This window comes from Neofelis nebulosa, chromosome 6, assembly GCF_028018385.1.
Source record: "Neofelis nebulosa isolate mNeoNeb1 chromosome 6, mNeoNeb1.pri, whole genome shotgun sequence".
NCBI lineage: Eukaryota > Metazoa > Chordata > Mammalia > Carnivora > Felidae > Neofelis > Neofelis nebulosa.
The window spans coordinates 16,414,199-16,436,858 of record NC_080787.1 but is presented as its reverse complement, the minus strand read 5'-3'; the positions used below and the strand labels follow the sequence as shown (position 1 = coordinate 16,436,858).

The 22,660-nt window shown below is 42.7% G+C and overlaps 1 long non-coding RNA gene across 1 annotated transcript; it reads left to right on the top strand.

The window, feature by feature from the left end:
• Positions 1–4,485: 4,485 nt before the first annotated feature.
• LOC131513412 (uncharacterized) lies at positions 4,486–15,158 on the top strand. Its single transcript, XR_009262568.1, has 4 exons — positions 4,486–4,597; positions 9,816–9,860; positions 9,941–10,096; positions 14,815–15,158. It is a non-coding gene; the product is annotated as an uncharacterized LOC131513412 (long non-coding RNA).
• The last annotated feature ends 7,502 nt before the right edge of the window (positions 15,159–22,660 follow it).

Sequence of the window (22,660 nt, the reverse complement as noted above, 5' to 3'; positions counted from 1 at the left end):
CATACAGTCAGAAATGCTGTTTGCATATGCAGAAACAAAGACATACATTGTTAAGTGAGAGATACAGGGACACCCAGAGTGCCATTTGCCTGAGGACGTTGTCTCATGACTCGTCCTGTTAAAATTACCACTGAATATAGCTCTCCCAACCCTCCTCCTTCTGGTAGTTATGTGTTAATGAGGCCCAGCTTTCCTGCGGACTTTTAATGCTGTTTGTTTGGGCCTATACTAACCTCACATTAATGAAATGGCCTGATCTGAAGTGTATAGAGGACAGGAATGTCACTGGGCAGAGGGGACGTGCCTGGATAGACGGCCATCTATGTCCATGAGTTCCTATGTCACTGAGAAGACTGGATTCCCTGCCTGGTTTTCCATCTTTAGTATTTAACTGTCCTTTCTAAAAGATCAGCCTCCCTTTTCATGTCCCACCACAGAAACCATGAAGAGTTATAGATTCTTTCAGTTGAAAAAGTGATATAGAATTAAGTGTTCTCAGCTTGACAGCTGTCCTATCTTCCCCGTAGCCCAGATGCTTGGCCAATAATAGTGACCCAAAACTGCACCTCTGTCAGAACTTTCCAACAGGTCCTGACCCTTGGGGACCCCAAGAAAAGTGTGGTCACTCTGTCCAGTTTCCCATTCTTTTCTGCATTCATAAAAATTAAATTTTAGTTGAATTTAGGTGAAATACATTGAATTGAAATATTTAAAATGATGGCTGATTCATGCTTGGGTAATGTTTATTCGTGCAACAAAATCCTGCTGCCATGAAGCTCATAGTCAAATAAAGGTCCCTCAGAAAAGATGCCCAAGGGGGTGGAGAAAGCATTTGGAAACCCAAGGAAAATAATGCCCAAACTTTGCAAATAAGAATGACGGGGTCAACCTTATCAGAGCGATAGAGAGGGAGCCATATTGGAGCCAACAAAAAAATTACATCTAAAATTCAGCAACTCGAAATTGTTTAAATTTTATTTACTGGGGCTTATGTTTCTACACAACCAAAGGCTTTCCAAAAAGAGCTACATCAAAGGGACCTTGGGCAGATGCTTGAAAATAACGAGGCTTTGAAAGCAAAGCACGTATTACGCGGTAGGCTGTTCATTTTGGTTTTGGGTGGAATCATTTCCAGACACACAGACCATCTGAGTTCATAAAACAAATGCTTGAGCTCCAGCAGTACGGCCTTTGAGCAGATGTCACTACTTTATTCGGTCCAGAACATCAACTTGCAAGGACACAAACAAGGCTGGAGGCCCAACTTCCGGCTTCCTAAGTAAGGCTTTCGGTGGACTCAGAGGTCTCGGGTAGGAAACGGGGGGGAATACCCCTCTGGCCTCAACCTGCCAGCTTGATTCGGAGCCTTTGGCAGCATTGACTGAATCCCGGCACCATCACAAAGCCCAAAGGAACAGCAGCTCATTTGGGGCAGACGGCAGAAAGACCAGACGGGAGACCTGCTCTGATACTCTGCTGACTTTCCCCAGCAGAATTTCTGCAGCAGTTAAAACAAAAACGCTTTCCTTTTTGCTTGGTGGAAGCAATGTCAGCTTCTGGGAGTCTCACACGTGTGTATATTTTAGAGATGGGGGAGGAGTGACCCTGCACTAATAGTCTTAGAATATTTGGAAACCCAAGGACACAAATTAAGTCCAAAAGGTCTAGGGCATTTTGTTGGATGTGGTAATCACTTTGGTCTCTTTTTATGAACTCTGGACTCCAGTTATTATGCTGCCCTCTATCTAATCTAAGAACATTCAGACCCAATGAATAAGCTCAATAAATGTTTGATGAAGGAATGAAGGAATGAACGAATGAACGAATGTTGGCCTTTATTTGGTAGAAACCAGCCAATATTATACGTGCTCAGTGAACGTTTCAGGGGGTGTTTTGAGCCGTTCTCCTTTTGAAGCTCCATAAGTAATAATCCTAAAATAAACTTATCTTCAAACCCAGCTTGAAAGACCAGTGAAATGAGCCCCAAATAAAAGCACAAGGTCTAGGTTAAGTCGCAAACTGAATAATAAGTTCAGCCACTACTACTTATGGGCCATAGCTTGGCAATAAACAGATTGGGCTCTTCTGAGAAACAGGGGTAGCTTCACGACCAGAAGCCTGGGGTCAAGAACCAAAAAGAGTCTGTGTCCCTTCTGCTCAGTCGAAAAGCCCTGCCCTGCTTTCTCCGGAAAACATGTTCCTCTTCTCGTTTCCATTGCTTTCCTCTTGCTGTTTCAAACCCTTGGAGCGCCCTCCCCTAGAATCTCTGCCTGCTGAAACCCGACTCATGCTTCACTGTCCAGCTTTCTCAGAAGCTGCTTCCTTCATGGGTCCTTTCCAGCCTGAAGTGATTTTCGTCTTTTGAGCCTTTGTGATGCCTTTATATCTTAGGATACTTAGGTATTTCTCCGCACTGATGTTAGGAAGCTTGCCTTATCCATCCTACCAGATTGTAAAATCCTGGAGAAAAAAAAATACACATGTACATATGTGTGTGCATATACCTTATTAATATGTATCAATAATAGTGTAAACCATTATTACAATTATTCAAATCTCCCTTGCCTGCTATAGTCTCAGGAACACAATGGATGTCAAGTTGTCAATGGATATGAATTCGATAAACTAAGCACCCATGGCTGGCACAGGGAAAGACCCAGCCAATAGAAGGGCCAGTCAACGTTCCTCTAAGGATGTCATTTCTTAGAGCCCACTCATGCAGTCAGGATGCCAGCAGCCTCCCTGACCACTGCTGCCCAGAGACCCGATAAACTTCATTCTATGGCCTGAGAGAATCCAAAGGTCTCCTCACAATTTCTGCAAATCCCTTTCTTCCCCCCAAGTTTATTTATTTATTTTGAGAGAGAGTGATAGGGAGAAGCAGGCAGGGAGGGGCAGAGAGAGAGGGAGAGAGAATCCCAAGCAGGCTCCGTGCTGTCAGCACAGAGCCCAACGCGGGGCTTGAACCCACAAACGGCCAGATCATGACCCGAGCTGACACGGAGAGCCGGAAGCTTAACCGACTGAGCCACCCAGGCGCCCCAACTCCTGCACATCCTTGCACCTCATTTCCTCCTGCACTTCTCAGTTTCAACGCTCTCACCTCCAGGACTGCGTCCTCTGTGCATATCAGTTTGTCAAGCTGCCCCTTCTCTCTGTTCGACATGAAGTTTCACCCAAGCACGTATCTCTGATTCTTCTGTAGACTTTATTCACATTGCAGTCCAGGGGCATTCTGGCAAATTCGGACTTCTCTACCACCCCGTCTCCCCTCAGCCATCATGCTGGATCATAAAGCCATCCCTCCTCCCTTGCCTTATCCAGACAACTGCCCATGCCAGGTCCCGTGGGGGTCTCACCTACCACCTCAGAGGGCTTATTAAAGTATTTCTTCTCGACCTACACAATACTCTTGCAAAAAGAATTCCAGGGATGTTTTCTCCATTCATTGCCTGGCAATATGCTAAGATAGTATTGGACTATGGTATAAGGAACCTGCTTGGTGTCTTCTGCTTTTCCATTTGCCTAGAACGAGATCAATCTGCCTTGCTGTTTCAGCTTTTTCAGTTTGGTCTTTGTTGTTTACAATTCTCAGCTCCTAGTTCTTGCTTCATTCATTCATTTATCTGAGATACATTTATTGCCAGCCTATGACGTGCCAAGTATTTATCTAACAAAAACCAACAACACAGCTTCCCTGTCTCTGGGAACCTGATTAAAACTGAGCCTGACTTACCCATTGGCTCACCTGGTCCAAGGGAAAGAGTTCTAGGTGTTTCCTCTTGCACGATGATTGTCCCTTACTCCAACCTGAGACTCAGTGGCCAAGTTCCAAATTCCTTATGCGTTCAGTAGACACTTGGGCAACTTGGGGCTTCAGTGTCTCATTTCATAGAAGACATGAGGCTTAACACCAGCTGAATATTAGCCCAGAGGAAATAGCTGAATCCCAACATAACTAGTTGAAAGGAAAAGAAAAGGCTAATTTATTCGATCTTTTTGGAATAGATGAAAATACTCTGAAAACAGCCTTCCTTTCGTGACCTTTGAAGCGTTCCTATTAAGATCAAATATTTCTCTTCCTTGAAGATAAATCCTTTCCTTCAAATATCCTTGAAATGTTTGGTCAACATCTAGACCGAAAACACTGTGTACCTTCGGTAGTTATCAAAGAAGGAGCCAAATGTTTTGAAATGCTTATAATATTTTTTATTGCAGCACAATTGACATGCACTATTGTATCAGTCCCAGGTACACAACATAACAATTGGGCATTTATAGGGATTACAAAATGATCGCCATGATAAGTCTAGTCACCATCTGTTACTACATGAAATTATTATAGTATTCCCTATACTGTACTTTACAGCCCTGTGACTGATTTATTTTATAACTGCAAGTTTATAATCCCCTTCACCTCTTTCGCCCATCCCCCCCGCCCCTTCCCCTCTGGCAATGACCTGTAATAGTTTTAAACCACCTGATCAAGATCAAACTTTCTTCCTGATTTCCTGCATTGGTTGAAAGAAGAAAACACGCTTATGTTTAGAAATAGAGTCCTGGCACTGTGGAAGAAAGAACGCACAAGAATTACTAGGTAAGTATTTCCTTTGTACCAAGAGCCGTGGTAGGCAGTTGATGGGCTATTTCATTTAATCCCAAGGGAAAGTCCCTTCCAAGTAGCTCGTGTTGCTTTGCTGTCCCCACTTCGGGGATAAGGAGACTGAGGGTGAGAGTGAGTCAGACCCAAAGATCATTCTCTTTACTGATGGTTCATTTTATTTATTTGTTTATTTTTAAAGTTTATTTATTTATTTTGAAAGAGAGAGAGAGAGTGCAGGTGAATGGGGGAGGGGCTGAGAGAGAGAGAGAGAGAGAGAGAGAGCCCAAGCAGGCTCTGTGCTGTCAGCGCAAAGCCCTGTGCAGGGCTCGAACTCAGAAGCCCAGAGATCATGACTTGAGCCAAAACCAAGGATCGGTCGCTTAACCAATTGAGCCACCCAGGCTCCGCATGCTGATAACTCATTTTAAACAGGGAGTTTCTCTCCTTATAGAATTAACTTCTGAGAACCCCCAACCCCCACCCTCAAATGCCGAATTCCAAAGATGCTTTGTCTGCAAATTTTTAACTGTAACTCATAATTTTACAAGTCGCTTCCTTTGTCTGAGGATTATAGTTAAGACACATGCGGTTGTAGAAGAAAATATAATTCTCACATTTCCTTAGGTAGGGTCAAAGAACTGTAGATGGGGTTGTTGACAATCCTTTACTATCCGACTCTTACTCTATTTCATGTTAAATGACATCGCTAACCTACAGCTGAAAAAATGCATCATTTCAAAACTCGAAGAGTTTCTAGAGGTTGTCTGCTTCAGTGTTTCTCAAATGTTGGTTTGTACACAGGCTACATCAGAATCATTTGGTGAGTGTTTTGAAAACACAGATTCCTGGGGGTGCCTGGGTGGCTCGATCAGTTAAGCATCTGACTTCAGCTCAGGTCATGATCTCACCGCGTCGGGCTCTGTGCTGACAGCTCAGAGCCTGGAGCCTGCTTCAGATTCTGTCTCCGACTCTCTCTCTGCCCCTCCCCTGCTCTCTCTCTCTCTCAAATATAATTAAACATTAAAAAAAAAATTTAAATACAGATCCCTGGGCCTTTGCCTTAGGCCTTCTTTTAAAAGCTTCAAGGCAGGATGCCGGGAATCTGAATTTAAAATTTTTTAAATTGATCCTCAGGCATATCTAAATCAGAAAAATCCCCTCCAGCACACCCCCAACACGTCAGCAGGCAGCCTCATGGCAGACACATGCAGGAGAGAATTTACAGCCTCAGAGAAAACTTGTTGTTTAATGGGATCACACTATTGCTTTCTTAACTCAAAACACTATTGCTTTCTTAACTCAAAATATGACACCTTAAAACTTTCATTCATTAGTTCCCATTTCTGCCCTCTAAAGATACACAGAGCACATGAAATCCCTTAGAACGTGAGCATTCAAATATTCCAAGACAGCTAATACAGTTCCCGTTAGGCTTTTTCTTCTCTGGGCTAACATCATTCTTTAAATCTTTTTCTTTTTTTTTTTTTTAAGTTGATTTATTTTGAGAGGGGGAGGGGCAGAGGGAGAGAGAGAGAGAGAGAGGGAGAGAGAGAATCCCAAGCAGGCTCCACACTGTCAGCACAGAGCCCAACGCGGGGCTCTGTCCCACAACTATGAGACTGTGACCTGAGCCGAAACCAGGATGCTTAAATGGCTGAGCTACCCAGGTGCCCCGTAATCTTTTCTTATAAGTCACAAATTCCATAACCTTTTTCCTATCAGAAAGACAGTTCATAGAAGATCAAATCTGAGTGACCAATGTATATAAAAATTAGCTAATACTAGAGCGTGCAAATTAAAATAACAGTGTCGTATTTTTTACACCCATCAGAATGGCAAAACTTAAAGAGCAATCCTATTTATTGTTTGTAGCAATGGAGGGAGAAGAGTATTCTTTTATATTTCTGGTGAAAATGTGCAGGCAAACAGACTTTTTTGGAAAACAATCTGGCCACCTGTGCCGAAGTGAAAATATATATACGCTTTGCCCCAAGAATCCCACTCCTGACAACGTATCCCATTGAAATAAACTTATGTACCAAAAAAAAAAAAAAAAAAAAAAAAAAAAGAAGAAGCCAAGTTTTGGCAAGAGTGTGGAACAATCAAAACTATTATATACTCCTGGTAGATGTGTAAATGGATGTAGCCACCTTGAAAACCTGTTTGCCGGTGTCTTGTAAATCTGAACATACGTATGCCCTGGGAGGTGGCCATACCACATTCTGTACGTGCCCACAGAAGCGTGTCATACGTTCACCAGAAGAAACGTATAAGAATGTTGTCTGCGGCACCATTCGTATAAACCCAAGGCCAGAAGCTGCCCCAACATTCATGAGGTGTAGACTGAAGAGGCTAATTGTCATATTGATTTAATAGCATGCTGCACAAGATAAGAATGAGCACATTATAACTCCAGACATCAATGTGCATGGATCGCACAAAAGAAGCCAGGCATGCTAGAGCACGAATGCCTAACCCCATTTATATATGGTTAAAAATAACGCAAAATTCAGAGAAATCAGGAGGGTAGATGTTAACGACCACAGGAAAGTATGATGAATGCTTCCTACGAGCAGGCAATATTCTGTTTCTCGACCTGGGTGCCGGTTATATGCGTATGTTAGTTTTTAAAAATTCGTCGAGCTGTATACCTCCTATTTATGCACCAGAGCTTCGTTTTGCAGACAGTCACATGCATAGGATGTTTAAAACATCGTTATTAGAGAAAAGTTATAAATAAAACAGTCAGTAAAATGATCCGTAGAAGGATAGTGAGTAAATTATTATATATCTGCATTATAGATATTATGCAGTCACTAGAATGAGTAAATTGGTGCCATACCAGATGATTTTTAAAGATTTTCATGAGATAATATTGGATACGAAAAGGAAGATGAAAATAATTATATATTTCTCATCCCCTTTTTGCAAAGCAAAAAGTAACCAAAGCAAGAAGTGCATCGTATACATTAAACATTTCATCCTTGGGACAATCCCATAGTATTGGTAGAATTATTATTCTCATCTGTAGATGAAGAAACAGAAGCAAGAAAGACTAAGTGAGTCACTCAAAGTTGCAATGCTGGTACATGGTGGAAATTGTAGAAGCTAGAAATTCCTTCCATTTCTTTCTTTCTTTTTTTTTTTTTAACGTTTATTTATTTTTGAGACAGAGAGAGACACAGCATGAACGGGGGAGGGGCAGAGAGAGAGGGAGACACAGAATCCGAAGCGGGCTCCAGGCTCCGAGCTGTCAGCCCAGAGCCCGACGCGGGGCTCGAACTCATGGACTGTGAGATCACGACCTGAGCCGAAGTCGGACGCTTAACCGACCGAGCCACCCAGGCGCCCCAAATTCCTTCCATTTCAACATGGAGACGCGTGGAGAACTCTTGCCTTCCATATTGACCCATGAACCAAAATTCTTTCGAAATGGATGCTCCATAAGGTGCAAAGCCAGCTAATATTACATCCGGTGAATGTTTAAATGTCTTTCCACATGACTAATCATAGCTAATGGATGTGGGGCACTTAGCATGAGTCAGGCACAGGCCTAAGTCTTTTACTTACCTTTCCATTAGACGGCCTGACCGCACATGAATAGTTCTGATCACCTCCATCCTAGAGATCAGCACTGAAGCCTGGGCCTTGTCTTCCCTAGCCAGTCCCCTCACCCGCTAGGTGCACCTGTACTCCTATCCAGGACTTCAGGAAAATCACATCTTCTAAAGTCAACTGATCTCAGTCCATGTCCCATTGTCTTACCAGCTGTGGGACCTTCAGCAAGTTAGTTAGCTTCCATGTCAAATTCTATAAATGGGAACCTAGTGGAGTTGTGAGGAAAAGCGAGATGAGGAATTTGAATCAGGAGCATCCTATCGGGCACATTTCTAGGCTATCAATAAATGTTAGTGTCCGCTTCACCAAGAAATAGCCTTCCACTGTCCTATTCCAGAGTCCGTCATGATGGAGAACTCATCGTTTTCTTTAATTCTTAAACCTGTAGCCGTATTACAGCTTTGCAGCACAAAGATGACTGTTCAAGTTCTTTAGAGTCAATATGAATGCCACTTACTGAGAAGTGCTGTGCGCTAGACCTTGTACTATGTACTCGATAAATCTCATCTAAGTCTCCTGGCTCTAAAAGGCAGTTGATACTCATATAGGTACCCTGCATTCACCCCAGCTGCCTTCCGGTGTGCTTTCCTCCGCTTTGGAGGCTGGAAAGCTAAACACCGCATTTTCCAGACTGCCTTGTATCTGGGGTTCTGTCCGGGATTTGGGATTCCCCCGTCGGATGAGATTTGGAAACTGGGAATGAGATGGGAGGCTCCTACCTGCTGGTTCCATAGGCCGTAGAGTGGTGGAGGCAGGCGCTTTCCACGGGCAGCATCGGCAGAGGCCCCTGTATCCAGTCTTAGCTACCTGGTGCTAAAAAGCAGAACGCACAGCATTCATTTTACTGGTAGTCATCGTAGCAGGCATGGTGAGACAGCAACGGCCAGCCTCCTAACCTTGGGTGGCTTCCTAACTGTAAGGTCCCCTGGCTCATGAAGGTGGTGTAGCTCAGGGGCTCAGGGCTTCCTGATCCAAGAAGAGGCAGTAGTTCCCTTAGACTTGTTTGTGAGGCGTGGCTTTGGGGCGTCTGCTCCTTCGGGTGTCTCGATCAATCGGTAAGCCTCTTGCTATCTCTTCCTGTGCAAATACGCTAGCATGGATTCTTTTCTCTGCAACTAAACCCTGGCCGACATAGTAGGTGTTGTTCTGGTTATTCTGTAAGTGTGAGGACAGGCCCAGAAGGGCAAACTTGCTCAACTGATCTTCGGCCTGGTGTATTTATACTCTCTGAAGCTGGAATCGTGACATGGCGCCGTTTTCGGTGAGAACTCTTTGTCAACTTGAAATCCAAGGGGACTCAACTGGGTCTGGTGGTGTAAGGCGTGGAAACTCCTCACTCTGGACTTCGTTCTCACTGGGAACACGTAGGAAACATGCCCTCAGGGGCAGAAATAATACTCGGTACCTATGTGTTTCAGATGTATCGCCACGGTATTTCCCTTCTGAGAATGTGTCTATCTTACCGCTAACGTGGGAAAATTGACCCACTGGTAAATAACTGTGCCTAGATTAGTGCTCTTGGTTCAGATTTCAGATGTGTCCAATCAATAAATCCTAATTATATTGAATGTCTGTTCCTTTTCATTTCATCCAGGTCAAGCTCAGATCCTGTCTGCTCATTCCTTCCTTCATTCATTCCGTGAGTATTGAAAGCCTACAACAGAGCCAGAGCTGTTGGGGTAATAAACAGGTGAGTAAGCCATGTTCCCTACCCTCTAGGAACTCAGCCTTTGGAGAGAGAGCCATATCAATAAACATGCAAAATATACAAGATGAAGTGTGTGCTGTCCCGCGGTTACTTCCTGAGTCAGAGGAAGAGAAAACACCACGTTCTCTCTGGAGGAATCACGGAAGACCTTCCACCCTTAACGGGAGGTAAATACAAAAACGCAAGAACCATTAAGGAGAAGAGTGCTTTCTGCTGCATCAGTTACAGAAAGGAGCATTTGAGGCAAGGCTTGGTTGGTAGCATGTCAGTTTTCTTTTTTAATACAAAGCAGATTTATTTGCATGTCCAGCAATGAGGATTAGAATATTAGATAAAAAGGAAAGCAGTCTTCTGACCAAGGGAGAAGATTAAGATTCTTAAGGAGCTGACTTTGGGACCTGCTGTAATGAGAAGGACTTGCTACGTTGCCTTCAGAGGTTAAGTCTCTTCCCCTGACATTTCAGCAGGCTTTTCAAACACTGGGCCAGCTCTGCTAATTCCTTCTAATAGCCAAGATATTAGTATTAGTATTTGTCTTCATATTCGTGTTAGTGTTAGTATTAACATTAGTACTCCAATCTGTGTTCTTCATCTGTTATTCCAGGTATCGCGAGAATCGAGGCTTGCATTGTTGGTTTTAATTCATGCTTAGCTCAGACAATGACCTATAAATGTGCATGCTTCGGTAACCCACGTCTCTATAGGCTGATAATTCATTCTAATGGACTTAATTTTTTGGCCTGGGTTTGTGAAGTCACCTACAGGGTTCTTAAATTATTTCTTAAAACGTCTTATTTTGGAAAAATTTAAACTTACAGAAGAATTTCAAGAATAATATAAAGAACTCCCCTGTCCCTTTTACCCACATTCACCTGTTTTCACCAATTTTTAATTTTCACCACGGACGCGCACTCGCATGGACTCTCGTTCTCTGTCTCTGTGTGCACACGCGCACACACACACATTAATTTTTTCCTGGCTCATTCCGGAACGCTTTGCAGACATTGTGTCCTTTTACTACTTTTACTGAGTGTGTCTTTTCTAAGGGCAAAGCAGTTATCAAATCGGGAAATTGAATATTGACGTAATACTTTAACCTACAGTCTTAGGACAATTTCACCGAGTGTGTTAATAACGTCTTGCAAAGTAATTTTGGTGTGCTATACGGTCCAACAACACACTGATATTCTTTAGAGGCTCTAGGAAACCAATACATTATTTTTGAAAACATTTAGGTGTCACGAATTAATTTATTTTTCATGTGGGCTTTACATAAACTTTATTCAAGGATAGACATTTTTTTTTTTTATAGAGATCAGTCCAGTCTTGAAAGGACCAGGCGTGCGAAGGTGATTTCCCTTATCCATTCACTGCAATGTCAAATTGTTCTTTCGAATGGGGAAAAAAAGGGAGTGGGGGAAGCTTTGGAAAGATTTCTGTTTGTTGTATGCCAGCGGCTCTTTAATAGGTAAAAGAAAACAAACTTGTTTCCCACTTGTCTGTCAAGTTCCTGGCATGTGGGCCCTCTGTTTTCTCAATTAGGTGCAGAATCTTGACTGCTGAATGGACATTCTTCAACCTGAGCTGACCATTTGAAATTTAAAATTAGCAATGTAATTATATTTACTGGGCCACTGATTGAAGGGAAATTGCACTCAGCTGATGAATTTGCACGTTGTAAAATGGGTCACGGCAGCAGATGGCCTTCCAAGAAGCAAAAAATAACTTTGGAGTTGGTTGCTCTTCCCCTGGCTTCCTTAGTTGAACCCTGCTGCATGAGAGTTTGAATGCTCAAATCAGGTCAGGGAAATTTGGGGTGTCAGGACACATCATCAAGAGGAGCTATGAGTTGTAAAAGAATAACATTTTGATCTTAAAATAAATCTCCATATATTGAAATCTGAATATTAAATTAATGCTAGGCAGGACACCATAGTGGCTTTTATTTGTTAGGTGCTCCCTATCGCAGACACTATTCTAGATCATTTACGTGTATTGATTTGTTCAATCGGTACCATAAACCTGTGAGTAATGATTAGTATAGGCTGCATTTTGCAAATGAGAAAACAGATTCACAGGGTAGATTGGCCACGTTCAAAATAAATGCTTTTCTCTCTTGTCAAATGAAATATTTAATTAAAACCCTAGGAGATTGTGTCTATATGAAGCTCTAAAAGTCCAGATTTAGATCATGTTTTCTAAATTCCATCTGCCACTTTTAAAAAAAGAGGGGGAGACACCTTAAAGAAATGACCCATTCCAGGTCTGGTGCAAGACAAGCCTAGAACATCTCGTGATACCAAATACCAAGAAGTGTATCAAAAACTGTGGAGATTGTGTCACATGGAATTGGAAGCTCTTACTGGACAAAGAGGGACACATTTGAGCAACAATAAGAATGGTAATTAAAATAGATTTAAACATGTAGAGTATGTTTATTTAAACACACCCAAAATATCTAAACCGATCAGTTCCTAATAATACCTAATAATACCCAAACAGCAATCCACTGATACTCTTTTTTTTTAAGTTTATTTATTTATTTTGAAAGAGAGACAAAGTGTGAGTGGGGGAGGGGCAGAGGGAGAGGGAGAGAGAATCCCCAGCAGGCTCTGCACTGTCACTGCAGTGTCCAACTTGGAGCTCGAACTCCGGAATCGTAAGGGCCTGAGCCGAAGTCAGCCGCTTAACCACCTGAGCCACCCGGGCAGCCCAAAACGCTGATATTTTTTCAAGGCAATAGGGAACCAATGCACTATTTTTGAAAACTGATGAGTAGAGAGAAAAAAATCAAACCTTTCTTCCTGCCTTTCCCATAGGAACTGTATCTTAGTGTAACCAGGTATTTAACAAGAGGAAGTTTCTTTTTAAAGCAGTAATCTAGCTGATAAATGAAGACGAAATACTATAAATATATCACAGTTTGAAACTTCTGATGAATTAGTGTCTTTAGGCAATGATCAACTATGGCCAATGGCAGCAATCAAAGGACATTATCTGCCCCTCGGGGGGATTATCCACACTACCTATATAATAGTCCTGCCAGAAAAACCAAACAGAAACTGTTCAAACTCCTGTATTTTATAAGAAATACAGAGGGCAGAGGAACATGCCTACTGACACCATGAGGGTGCAATCCAAACTAGAGGAAATTCAGGACCAATGAGCTTTGTTGTTGTTGTTGTTGTTTTATTTTATTTTTTTTTAACGTTTATTTATTTTTGAGACAGAGAGAGACAGAGCACGAACGGGGGAGGGTCAGAGGGAGAGGGAGACAGAATCTGAAACAAGCTCCAGGCTCTGAGCGGTCAGCACAGAGCCTGATGCGGGGCTCGAATTCACGGACCGCGAGATCATGACCTGAGCCGAAGTCGGACGCTTAACCGACTGAGCCACCCAGGCGCCCCTGTTGTTGTTGTTGTTTTAAATGACATTAAGCATTAAAAGTGAGCCTTCATAAAAAGGCTTGAGAAATGATTAATCAATGAGGGGTGTCTGGCTGGCTCAGTCTGTGGAGCATGTGACTCTTGATCTTGGGGTTGTGGGTTTGAGACCCGTGTTGGGTGTAGAGGTTGCTTAAAACTAAGATCTTAAAAAAAAAAAAAAGAAATTATTCGCCAATGATAATGTATAGACCTTTTTGGACCTTATTTTAAACAAACTATAAAACAAAAATCAGAACATTTATAGGCAATCAGGAAAATAGGAACACTGATGATATTATGGATTTATAGGTGGAGTTTTCAGGATATGATGATGATATTGTGATTATGTTTAAAAAGGAGAGTCCTTATCTTTAGAGATACATATTGAAATATTTTCAGATGAAATCATATGATGTCTGAGATTAGCTTCAAAATATTTGTGAGTGGTTGGGGAAATGGGTGATGATACCAACAGAAAAGATAACTAATGACAGTTGTTGAGCTGGCTGAGAAGTACAAGGAATTCATTACATTTTTTCTCTACTTTTCATATGTTTGAAATATTCAATAATAGAAGGATATTTTTAAGGTAGCTCATACATATAAAAATGGGCATTTATTTGTGGCAAACAGCCCAAATATTCACCAACTGATGAATGAATAAAGAAAATGTGGGGGCACCTGGCTGGCTCAGTCAGTGGAACATGCAACTCTTGATCTCAAGGTTGTGAGTTTGAGTCCCACGTTGGGGGTAGAGATGCCTTAAAAATAAATCTTTAAGGGGTACCTGGGTGGCTCAGTCAGTTAAGCTTCAGACTTCGGCTCAGGTCATGATCTCGCAGTCCGTGAGTTCAAGCCCTGCATCGGGCTCAGTGCTGACAGCTCAGAACCTAGAGCCTGCTTCAGATTCTGTCTCCCTGTCTCTGCCCCTCCCCTGCTTGTGCTCTCTCTCTCTCTCTCTCTCTCACTCAAAAATTAATAAACATTAAAAAAAATAAAAATAAAAAAATAAATCTTTAAAAAAGAAAACGTGGTCTAGCCATGCAATGGGATATTATTAAGCCATATTAAGCCATGAAAAGGAATGAGGTACCGATTGAGGTCACAATAGGGATGAATCTTGAAAGCACCGTGCTAAATGAAAGAAACCGGTCATAAATAATGACATACATCATGATTCCATTTATACAAAATGTGCATGACAGACAAATCCATTAAAGCAGAACGAGCTGGGATGAGGGCACGAAGGGGGAATGACTGAGAATGGGGATGGTGTTTCTTTTGAGGGTGATGAAACATTTTACATTAATTGTTGTGATGGGTGCATGACTGATGATATGCTAAAAATGGCTGAATTGTGCATTTCAAGTGGGTACATTGCATGGGGTGTGAGTGGTAACTCAATAAAGCTATCTTAAAAAGTCTGACCTGGAGATTCTAGAGACAACTCTCTTTTACAGGCATTTGAGAAGATAGAGGAACGTGTTAAATGACACCAGCAAGTTCACAGGCGAGTACAGAGTATAAGACGTTCTGCAAGACAACTAACCCAGATTCTGTAGGAAAGAAAAAAAGAAGGTACACGACTCTGGGTTACAGGAGACCTAAAAGGTGTAATAATCAAATGTGCTGTGCGACCTCGCCTGAACGCTAACAAGAATTTTTTTCAACATTGTTGGGCAAAAATGATTATGAGCTTGGGATTGGGTGACACGAGAAAAGTGACTGTAAATTTTGTGGGGAGCGATAATGACACTGGGTCTTTTGGAAAATATCCTTATCTTTAGAGAGGTAGAAGAAACATGCAAGGTGTTAGCAATTTGGTTTAAAAGTTGGTTTTGAAACTATTTTAGCCAATAAAAGGGGACAAAGAAGTGAAACAAAAGGGTAAACATTTTTTTGAATTATAGCTGAATCTGGGTGCTGGGTATTCTACTCTTTCTTGCTTGCTCATGTTTGAAGTAGAACATGTAAGAACAATAGAAGAAAAACAGGAAGAGGAGGAGGAGGAGGAGAGAAATTATCATTATCAACATACATTTGGCATTTTATGTATTGGAGACTTTTTTTAAAGTTCAGTTTTGCAATATTTTTAAGTTCAATTCAATATACTTATTTCTTAAGAGCTACTTAAGTACTTGAGACGGTTTTGCGTAACTCTAACCATCAAAGTACCTAGAAAGGAAATAAAATACAAGACATTTAAAAATCGTGGCCTGTTAGAATGATGTATTCTATTGAAATGTTTTAAGTTTCTAGGAGAAAACAAATATTACTGAACGTTCTCTCAAAAGTTATTAGAAATATGAGTTTCGCATAAATAAAATGATAGAATTTCTAAAATAAACTATGATTTTGAAGTTACAATGTTAATAATTGAATATGAATTCCTAGAGGACAAACCAACCTGAACAATCATTTCTGCACACAAAAGCTACCCTTGAGGGCACTAAAAACTCACATCAGTGGTGCCATTTAAAGAAGAAGAAGAAAATAACAGTGCACCCAACCTTCCTCGTGTTTTTATATTGCTGGATTGAATCTTCATATTTAAAATTTTTTAATGTGTATTTATTTTTGAAAGAGAGAGGGACAGAGACAGGGCGCAAGCAGGGGAGGGGCAGAGAGAGAGGGAGACACAGAATCCAAGGCAGGCTCCCGTCTCCGAGCTGTCAGCACAGAGCCTGACATGGGGCTCAAGGTCACGGAACAGGAGATCATGACCTGAGCCAAGGTCAGATGCTCAGCTGCCTAAGCCACCCAGGTGCCCCGAATCTTCTTCTTTTTTTTTTAATGTTTATTTATTTTTAAGACAGAGACAGAGACAAAGAGCCAAATGCAGAGGGGCAGAGAGAGAGAGAGGAAGACAGAGGATCCAAGGCAGTTTCCAGGCTCTGAGTGGTCAGCACAGAGCCTTATGTGGGGCTCGAACTCATCAACCACGAGATCAGACCTGAGCCAAAGTCCAACGCTCAACCAACTGAGCCGCCCAGGTGCCCCCTGAATCTTCATATTTTAAATGTATCTTTGTATATGTTGGATGTACAAAGGCCAAAAGAGCAGGGACTTCACTGTGACAGAGCTGTATTTCTCTCTCTCCCCTCATGGTTTAAACAGTCCAGGCGGATGTGGGGCCTTCGTGATGTCATGAACCAGGGTCCATCTTGTCCTACCGACCTCCGTTCATGGCTTCCATCCACGCTGTCAGATGGCTCACACGTCTCACCACTGCCTCCATACTCCGGCCAGCAGAAAGGAGAAGGAATTTTAAAGGTGTGACCTGATGGGAGAAGACATTCCCTCTCCCAGCATCCTCTTCCTCATTATTTGTTTTTTCCCCTACCAGTTCTAGGTTTGCCCTATTCTTGTTTTTCTAGGCTCTAGAGTTGAATCTTTATTTATTTTCAGTCTCTCCTGACTTCTAATGGATAGATTTATATCTACCACTTAAACAGTATCCTGTTTTTAAAATTTTTTTTTTCAACGTTTTTTATTTATTTTTGGGACAGAGAGAGACAGAGCATGAACGGGGGAGGGGCAGAGAGAGAGGGAGACACAGAATCGGAAACAGGCTCCAGGCTCCGAGCCATCAACCCGGAGCCTGACACGGGGCTCGAACTCACGGACCGCGAGATCGTGACCTGGCTGAAGTCGGACGCTTAACCGACTGTGCCACCCAGGCGCCCCAACAGTATCCTGTTTTTAATATGCAGCAATTTTCACTTTGTAAAGAACTCCCAATATTTTAAAATTTCCAGTGATAGTGTTTGTTTAAAGGAATATGTTTCATTTCTAAGATTTTTAATTGATTCTTTTTCATATCTTCCCGTATTATTTATATTTGCCTGATTTTTAGAAATAGCATTTCTTTTTTAATGTGTGTAGTTAGTACAACTTTATATGTATATGAATGTATATATACATACTACATGCAATGCAAATTATAGCAAATCCAGACAGAACTTAAAGCAATCTTAGTGTCTAATATTAATAGAATTGTTTAAGTTATTGTTCTCAAATGATAACATAGCATGCAACCATTTAAAAATAACTGTAAAATAACCATATTATATAGAGTCCTAATAAAATATTTAGTAGACCTTTACTAAAATAATTAGTGAAATAAAATAATTAGTGAAACAATGTGAAAATAATTCACATTAGAAATATAATTTCTTGGGACACCTGGCTGGCTCATTGGTTAAGCGTCTGACTTGGCTCAGGTCATGATCTCACGGTCTGTGAGGTCAAGCCCCTTGTCCGGCTCTGTGCTGACAACTTGGAGCCTGGCGCCTGCTTCCGATTCTGTGTCTCCCTCTCTCTCTCTCTCTCTCTCTCTCTCTCTCTCTGCCCCTCCCCGGCTCGCACCTTGTCTCTTTTTCAAAAACGAACATTTAGAGAAAAGAAATATAATTTCTTATTCTGCTTCATCAATATAATTTCTTTATCTCTCTGAGCGTTCCCCACATATCCATTGTAAGGTCTTCTTCAGGATATCCTTTACAAATTTATCCAGGATCTATTTACTTTCTGATTGTTAATTTTGGAAGCTATTTTTGTGGTCGTGTTTTTGTTTTTTCAGTTCAGTATGTTTTGGAATTTTGATTGGCAGGCTAATCTTGTCTTTGACTTTTTTCTCACGTTGTTCTTTCTGGGCCGACCCCGCTGTGTCTAAGGAGTTGGCGATTGCCTTCCTCCTCCTTCATTATAGTCTGAATGGGTCTGGCTCGCCCTTTGATGATATTGTTGAAATAGACACAGATGGAAGCTCTCCTTAGTTTCTAATTAAGAGGCTGCGTCTATGCCCATCCACCCCCCAGACATACCATATTTTATACATCATTCCACTGGGCAGCATTTTTCAATACAATTGACCCCTGAATAACATAGCAATTAGATGCACCAACTGCCGTCATCACCCCCAGCACAGTAGAAAATTCGCATATTGCTTTTGACTTCCCCCAAACTTAACTGCTAACAGCCTACTGTTGACTGGAAGCTTACATAAACAGTCCATTAGCACATACTTTATCATTTATATGTATTCTATACTGTATTCTTACAAGAATGTGAGCTAGGGAAAATAAAAGCTGAAGAAAATCATAAGGAAGAGAAAATACATTTATGGGACTGTACTGTATTTATTTAAAAAAAATCCATGTATAAGTGGACCTGTGAGATTCAAACCCATGTTGTTCAAGAGTCAACTGTAGATTCTTTTCTTGAGTCAGAGCCCTAGCCTGACTTCAAGCAATGAGTCTATCCCCAGCCTCCCAATTTATGGGAATCATCGATAGAACCACTTACCTTTCAGGAGCCGAGCCTTTTTGCTACCCTTTAAGCTTGCGTTCCTGCAGGGCAGTGGCCAGTGACTGCACTTCCTGTTTATTGTTCTGTGTTTTTGTTCTGCCATTGGTCTATGGAAATGTGTATCTCCATGGAGATGTTGGGACCATAAACATGGCTGACTAAGTAAACAGAAATTTTGTGTCTGCCAAAATCTATTTTCTCAGTTTTCAAGGCACAAAACTAGACATTTTTTAACATACTTTGCAATGAGGTATGGCCATATGACTGAGTTGTGGCTAAGGAATGTGGGCAGAAGTGATACGTGACATTTTTAGGCCTGTCTCAAAAAAGCTCCCACATCACGTGCTACGTTCCCCTTTTCTCCTGGTCATTGGCTGGAAGTGAAAGACTCCTAAGAGATGGGGGAGCCACAAAACAGAATGAACATGGGCCCCCGAATCACTGCATGGAAGGCAGCTCCCCGATCATCCGGTTGAAATTTACACGAGTGAGAAAGAAATTCTTACCGTACTACCCCATTGAGATATCAGAGTTTGTCAGGTACAGTGGTCAGCGTTACCCTTCACCATGCACAACGCCTTTCTAATTTTGTGTTTATATTTACATATTTTCAATTTTCTATTTTCTATAGCATCATTACATGTTTGGAAAAGACAAGAGACCTCACAGAGTGAATATACAATGCCGTGTGGGCTGGATTTCCGATCATTCACTTCGAATCAACTCCACATACAACTTTCTGCTGCAGATCAAGACAAGGATCAGTCATACGGAAACGTGAAACGGTATTGTCTTTGAAAACTCATCGCAACGTTTCTCGGGGCGCCTGGGTGGCTCGGTCGGTGAAGCGTCCGACTTCGGCTCAGGTCACGATCTCGCGGTCCGTGAGTTCGAGCCCCGCGTTGGGCTCTGGGCTGACGGCTCGGAGCCTGGAGCCTGCTTCCGATTCTGTGTCTCCCTCTCTCCCTGTCCCTCCCCCGTTCATGCTCTGTCTCTCTCTGTCTCAAAAATAAATAAAAACGTTAGAAAAATTTTAAGAAAACTCATCGCAACGTTTCTGTGAGTTTCGTCTTCACCACTATAGCAATGACACTGCACTTGGACAAAGACATAGCTGTTGGCAGCCTTTGATTCCTTTCCTGTTATCTTAGGAAGTATCAAGTCACAGACTCTTCGACACAGCTCTTAATCAGTTGCAAACTACATCTACCATTTTCATGGCTAAAGACGTGTTTTTGCCACCCCCCCTTTAAATATATGCTGTGGCAGGCCCCCAAGGTACAGTCTGCCTGAATACAGCGGACACTCTGAATGCACACTGAGAATTGTGCTGTTCAATAGCGGAGGAGAGCTGCACTGGCTTATTAAGAATATAAAAGGAGTCATGAGTCACCTTGACCACTCTGACCGTAAGTTCTTCTTGGCGGCTTGAACATAGGCCTGCCCTTCCTTTGACGCCCTGTGGCATCTCAGGAGCATACCAACTATGTCGTCTTGAGACTTCTGCTTAGACATGACAGCAGAAGTAAATGCCTCTCTGCCTGTCAAGTCCGATGCTGTCACAGAGCGTCCCCCCCGGGGGGGGTCTTTCGAATTCAGACTCTCTCCTCCCAGCCGTCGTCTCACGTGTTTGCTTCAAATTGTTTTTGGCATCACCGCACGGTTTCTTAACAGCAATTTTGCGGACCATTGTACTCTGGGGCGCGACTCCCTTTGTGGGTGCGTCGGCAGTTAAAAGAGAAGATTCTCCCACGCGGTGTTACCGTAAGGAGCTTCCGCGATCTCTTTGCGTTTTTCTCAATAAATTTTGTTTTTTACTCGTTGCACTTCTGTTTCTGTAGAGCTCCCCACGGCCTTCCTGGCCTAATTTTTTGGGCAATCCTTTGTTGTTTTGTTTTGTTTTGTTTCTGCTGGAGACTCTAACCAGGGCCGGATAGCTTTAGGGAATCTGTGCTTTCGTGTTCATGTAGACTTTTCTGGGAAGGAGGCCTATACATTTTATTTGAATCTCAAAGGCAACTGGAACCAAAGAGGTTTAAGGACTGTTATTATTGTCAAACTATTTTTTTTTTCTCCCTGTAAACATCCCAGGGGTGTGGAGGGGAGGAGGCCCTCAGGGTCAGTTATGTGAGTTTACGACAAACCTTGTGTTTGGTGGGCGTTTCTGTCGACCTTAACAGTAAAAATGTAGCTAGCTCTTTGAACCTCGAGTTTTCTTCAATTTGATAACAATGACAAAAAGTAAGAGCAAGGTTAAAGACTTAAGACTGAAATACAACTCCTGTTCTGTTTTCATCCCAATTAAGCTCTTGATGTTGAATTAAGTGGGGGTATTAGAGGAATAGACAAGGGTCTTGGCCTGGGGAAGCGCTCTCTGTGAAAAGCCCAGTTGCAACTCTTTAAGAATCCTAATTACAAATTTAAAGTAGAATTGCCATCATTTTATTACATGCATTGTATAAACTTAAAAAGATATAATTGGTCACTAATAAAGGAAAGTGAGAGAAGTTAATGAAGAGATTACAATTCAAAGTAATGGTCTTAATCAGCCCTAAGCCTAAGTGTATTAATAGAAAAGAGTTCGTTCCTTTCAAGGAACCTTAACGCGAGATTTTTTTTTTTTTAACTCAGAGCCCTCTTCTGCCACTAACGTTAGGAGAGGTCACCCCCGCTTTCCTCTCCGATGGTTATTCCAGCTTCTCCCGTGGAGTGATATGTTCTCTTGCCATTTCCATGACTTCCTTGGGGTTTGGCCTCACCAAACGTCCTCACGCCTCCGTATTTTTACTTCTTCTCTCTGGGCATTTGTAATCGACCCCCTTAAGTCATCATCACAAAGTGTTTGATCATGTTCGGAGGCCCAGCAGCTGGCTGGGGCTTCCATCCCGCTGCCCACACACCAGCAGCCGTGGGCGAGGCCTCACAAAGCCCAGATGTTTCTTCAAGGTCCGCGTCCTCGCTGGACTCTCCCTGCGGTCAACATCCCTGCAGCTGGCTGCTCTCGTTTCCTGTCTCCTCCTCGCGAGCACTGCCACATGGAGATTCCCTCAGTAAATGTGCCAGGGAGACCCCATGGCGGTAGTCACCCAAGATAATGCGCACCGAGAACGGAGAAGGAAATTCCTCTCAATGAGCCCCAGATTCTATTGTGACCACGCAGTTGGCTCCCTTTCCCCGATCAGATAGTTTATGGGACCTGTTAACCTGTAGTAAGATTGTTTTCCTCTCTTTCCATTCTTTCTACTCGTTGGTCTCAGCAGAGCAGCAACATCACCGAAAGTCAGGCAACTTGGAAAGAGGAGGAGAGGCACCAGGCCAGGGAATCCGTGAGGTGGATAGTCAGCCCCTGAATAATCAGGGTCACGTTGTACAGTAAACAGCCGCCCCCCCCCCACCTCCCTGGGAGCCAACAGCAAGGCCCCCCGCCAAAAACTCTCCCGGCTGGAGACCTGAGAGATTCCCTTCTGCACACATCCTGCCCCTCCCCGCAGCCCCACTGAGCATTCAGGACTCCAGACCATTCTTCGGCTCAGACCCACCTCTCCTCACCGTGAGCGGATTTTCTGGGCTGGGATGTGAACACGGCTCACCGGCTCAGACTTTGCCGAAGCACCGCCTCTTGTCCCTCTTGTCGCTCTGAGTTTGCTCCAGTGAGCGGGCTTGACATGTGCTGGCAAAGCCAGGCGGTGGCACTCAGAGACAGGGGCATTTGAAACCACATTTTTTGCCTCATTAGAGCCATTCTACCAATGTTGCTCCCCATGCCATTCAACCTATTTTCAAGCCATTTTCTCAATGGTGCACTTCAGCGAGATCGGGGTGGATTTCGCCTCGAACTGGATCGTGTCCAGAAGCCCCGTGAAAGCCAGTTTATTCTCAGGCTCCGGCAAGCCTCTGAATGGCCTCTGCACCCTCTCAGTCTCCCACACAAAGCCGGCCCCGCACGGTTTGCCCACGAAGCAAGATGTTTATTTCATCTTGTTTCTGAAGTTGCCG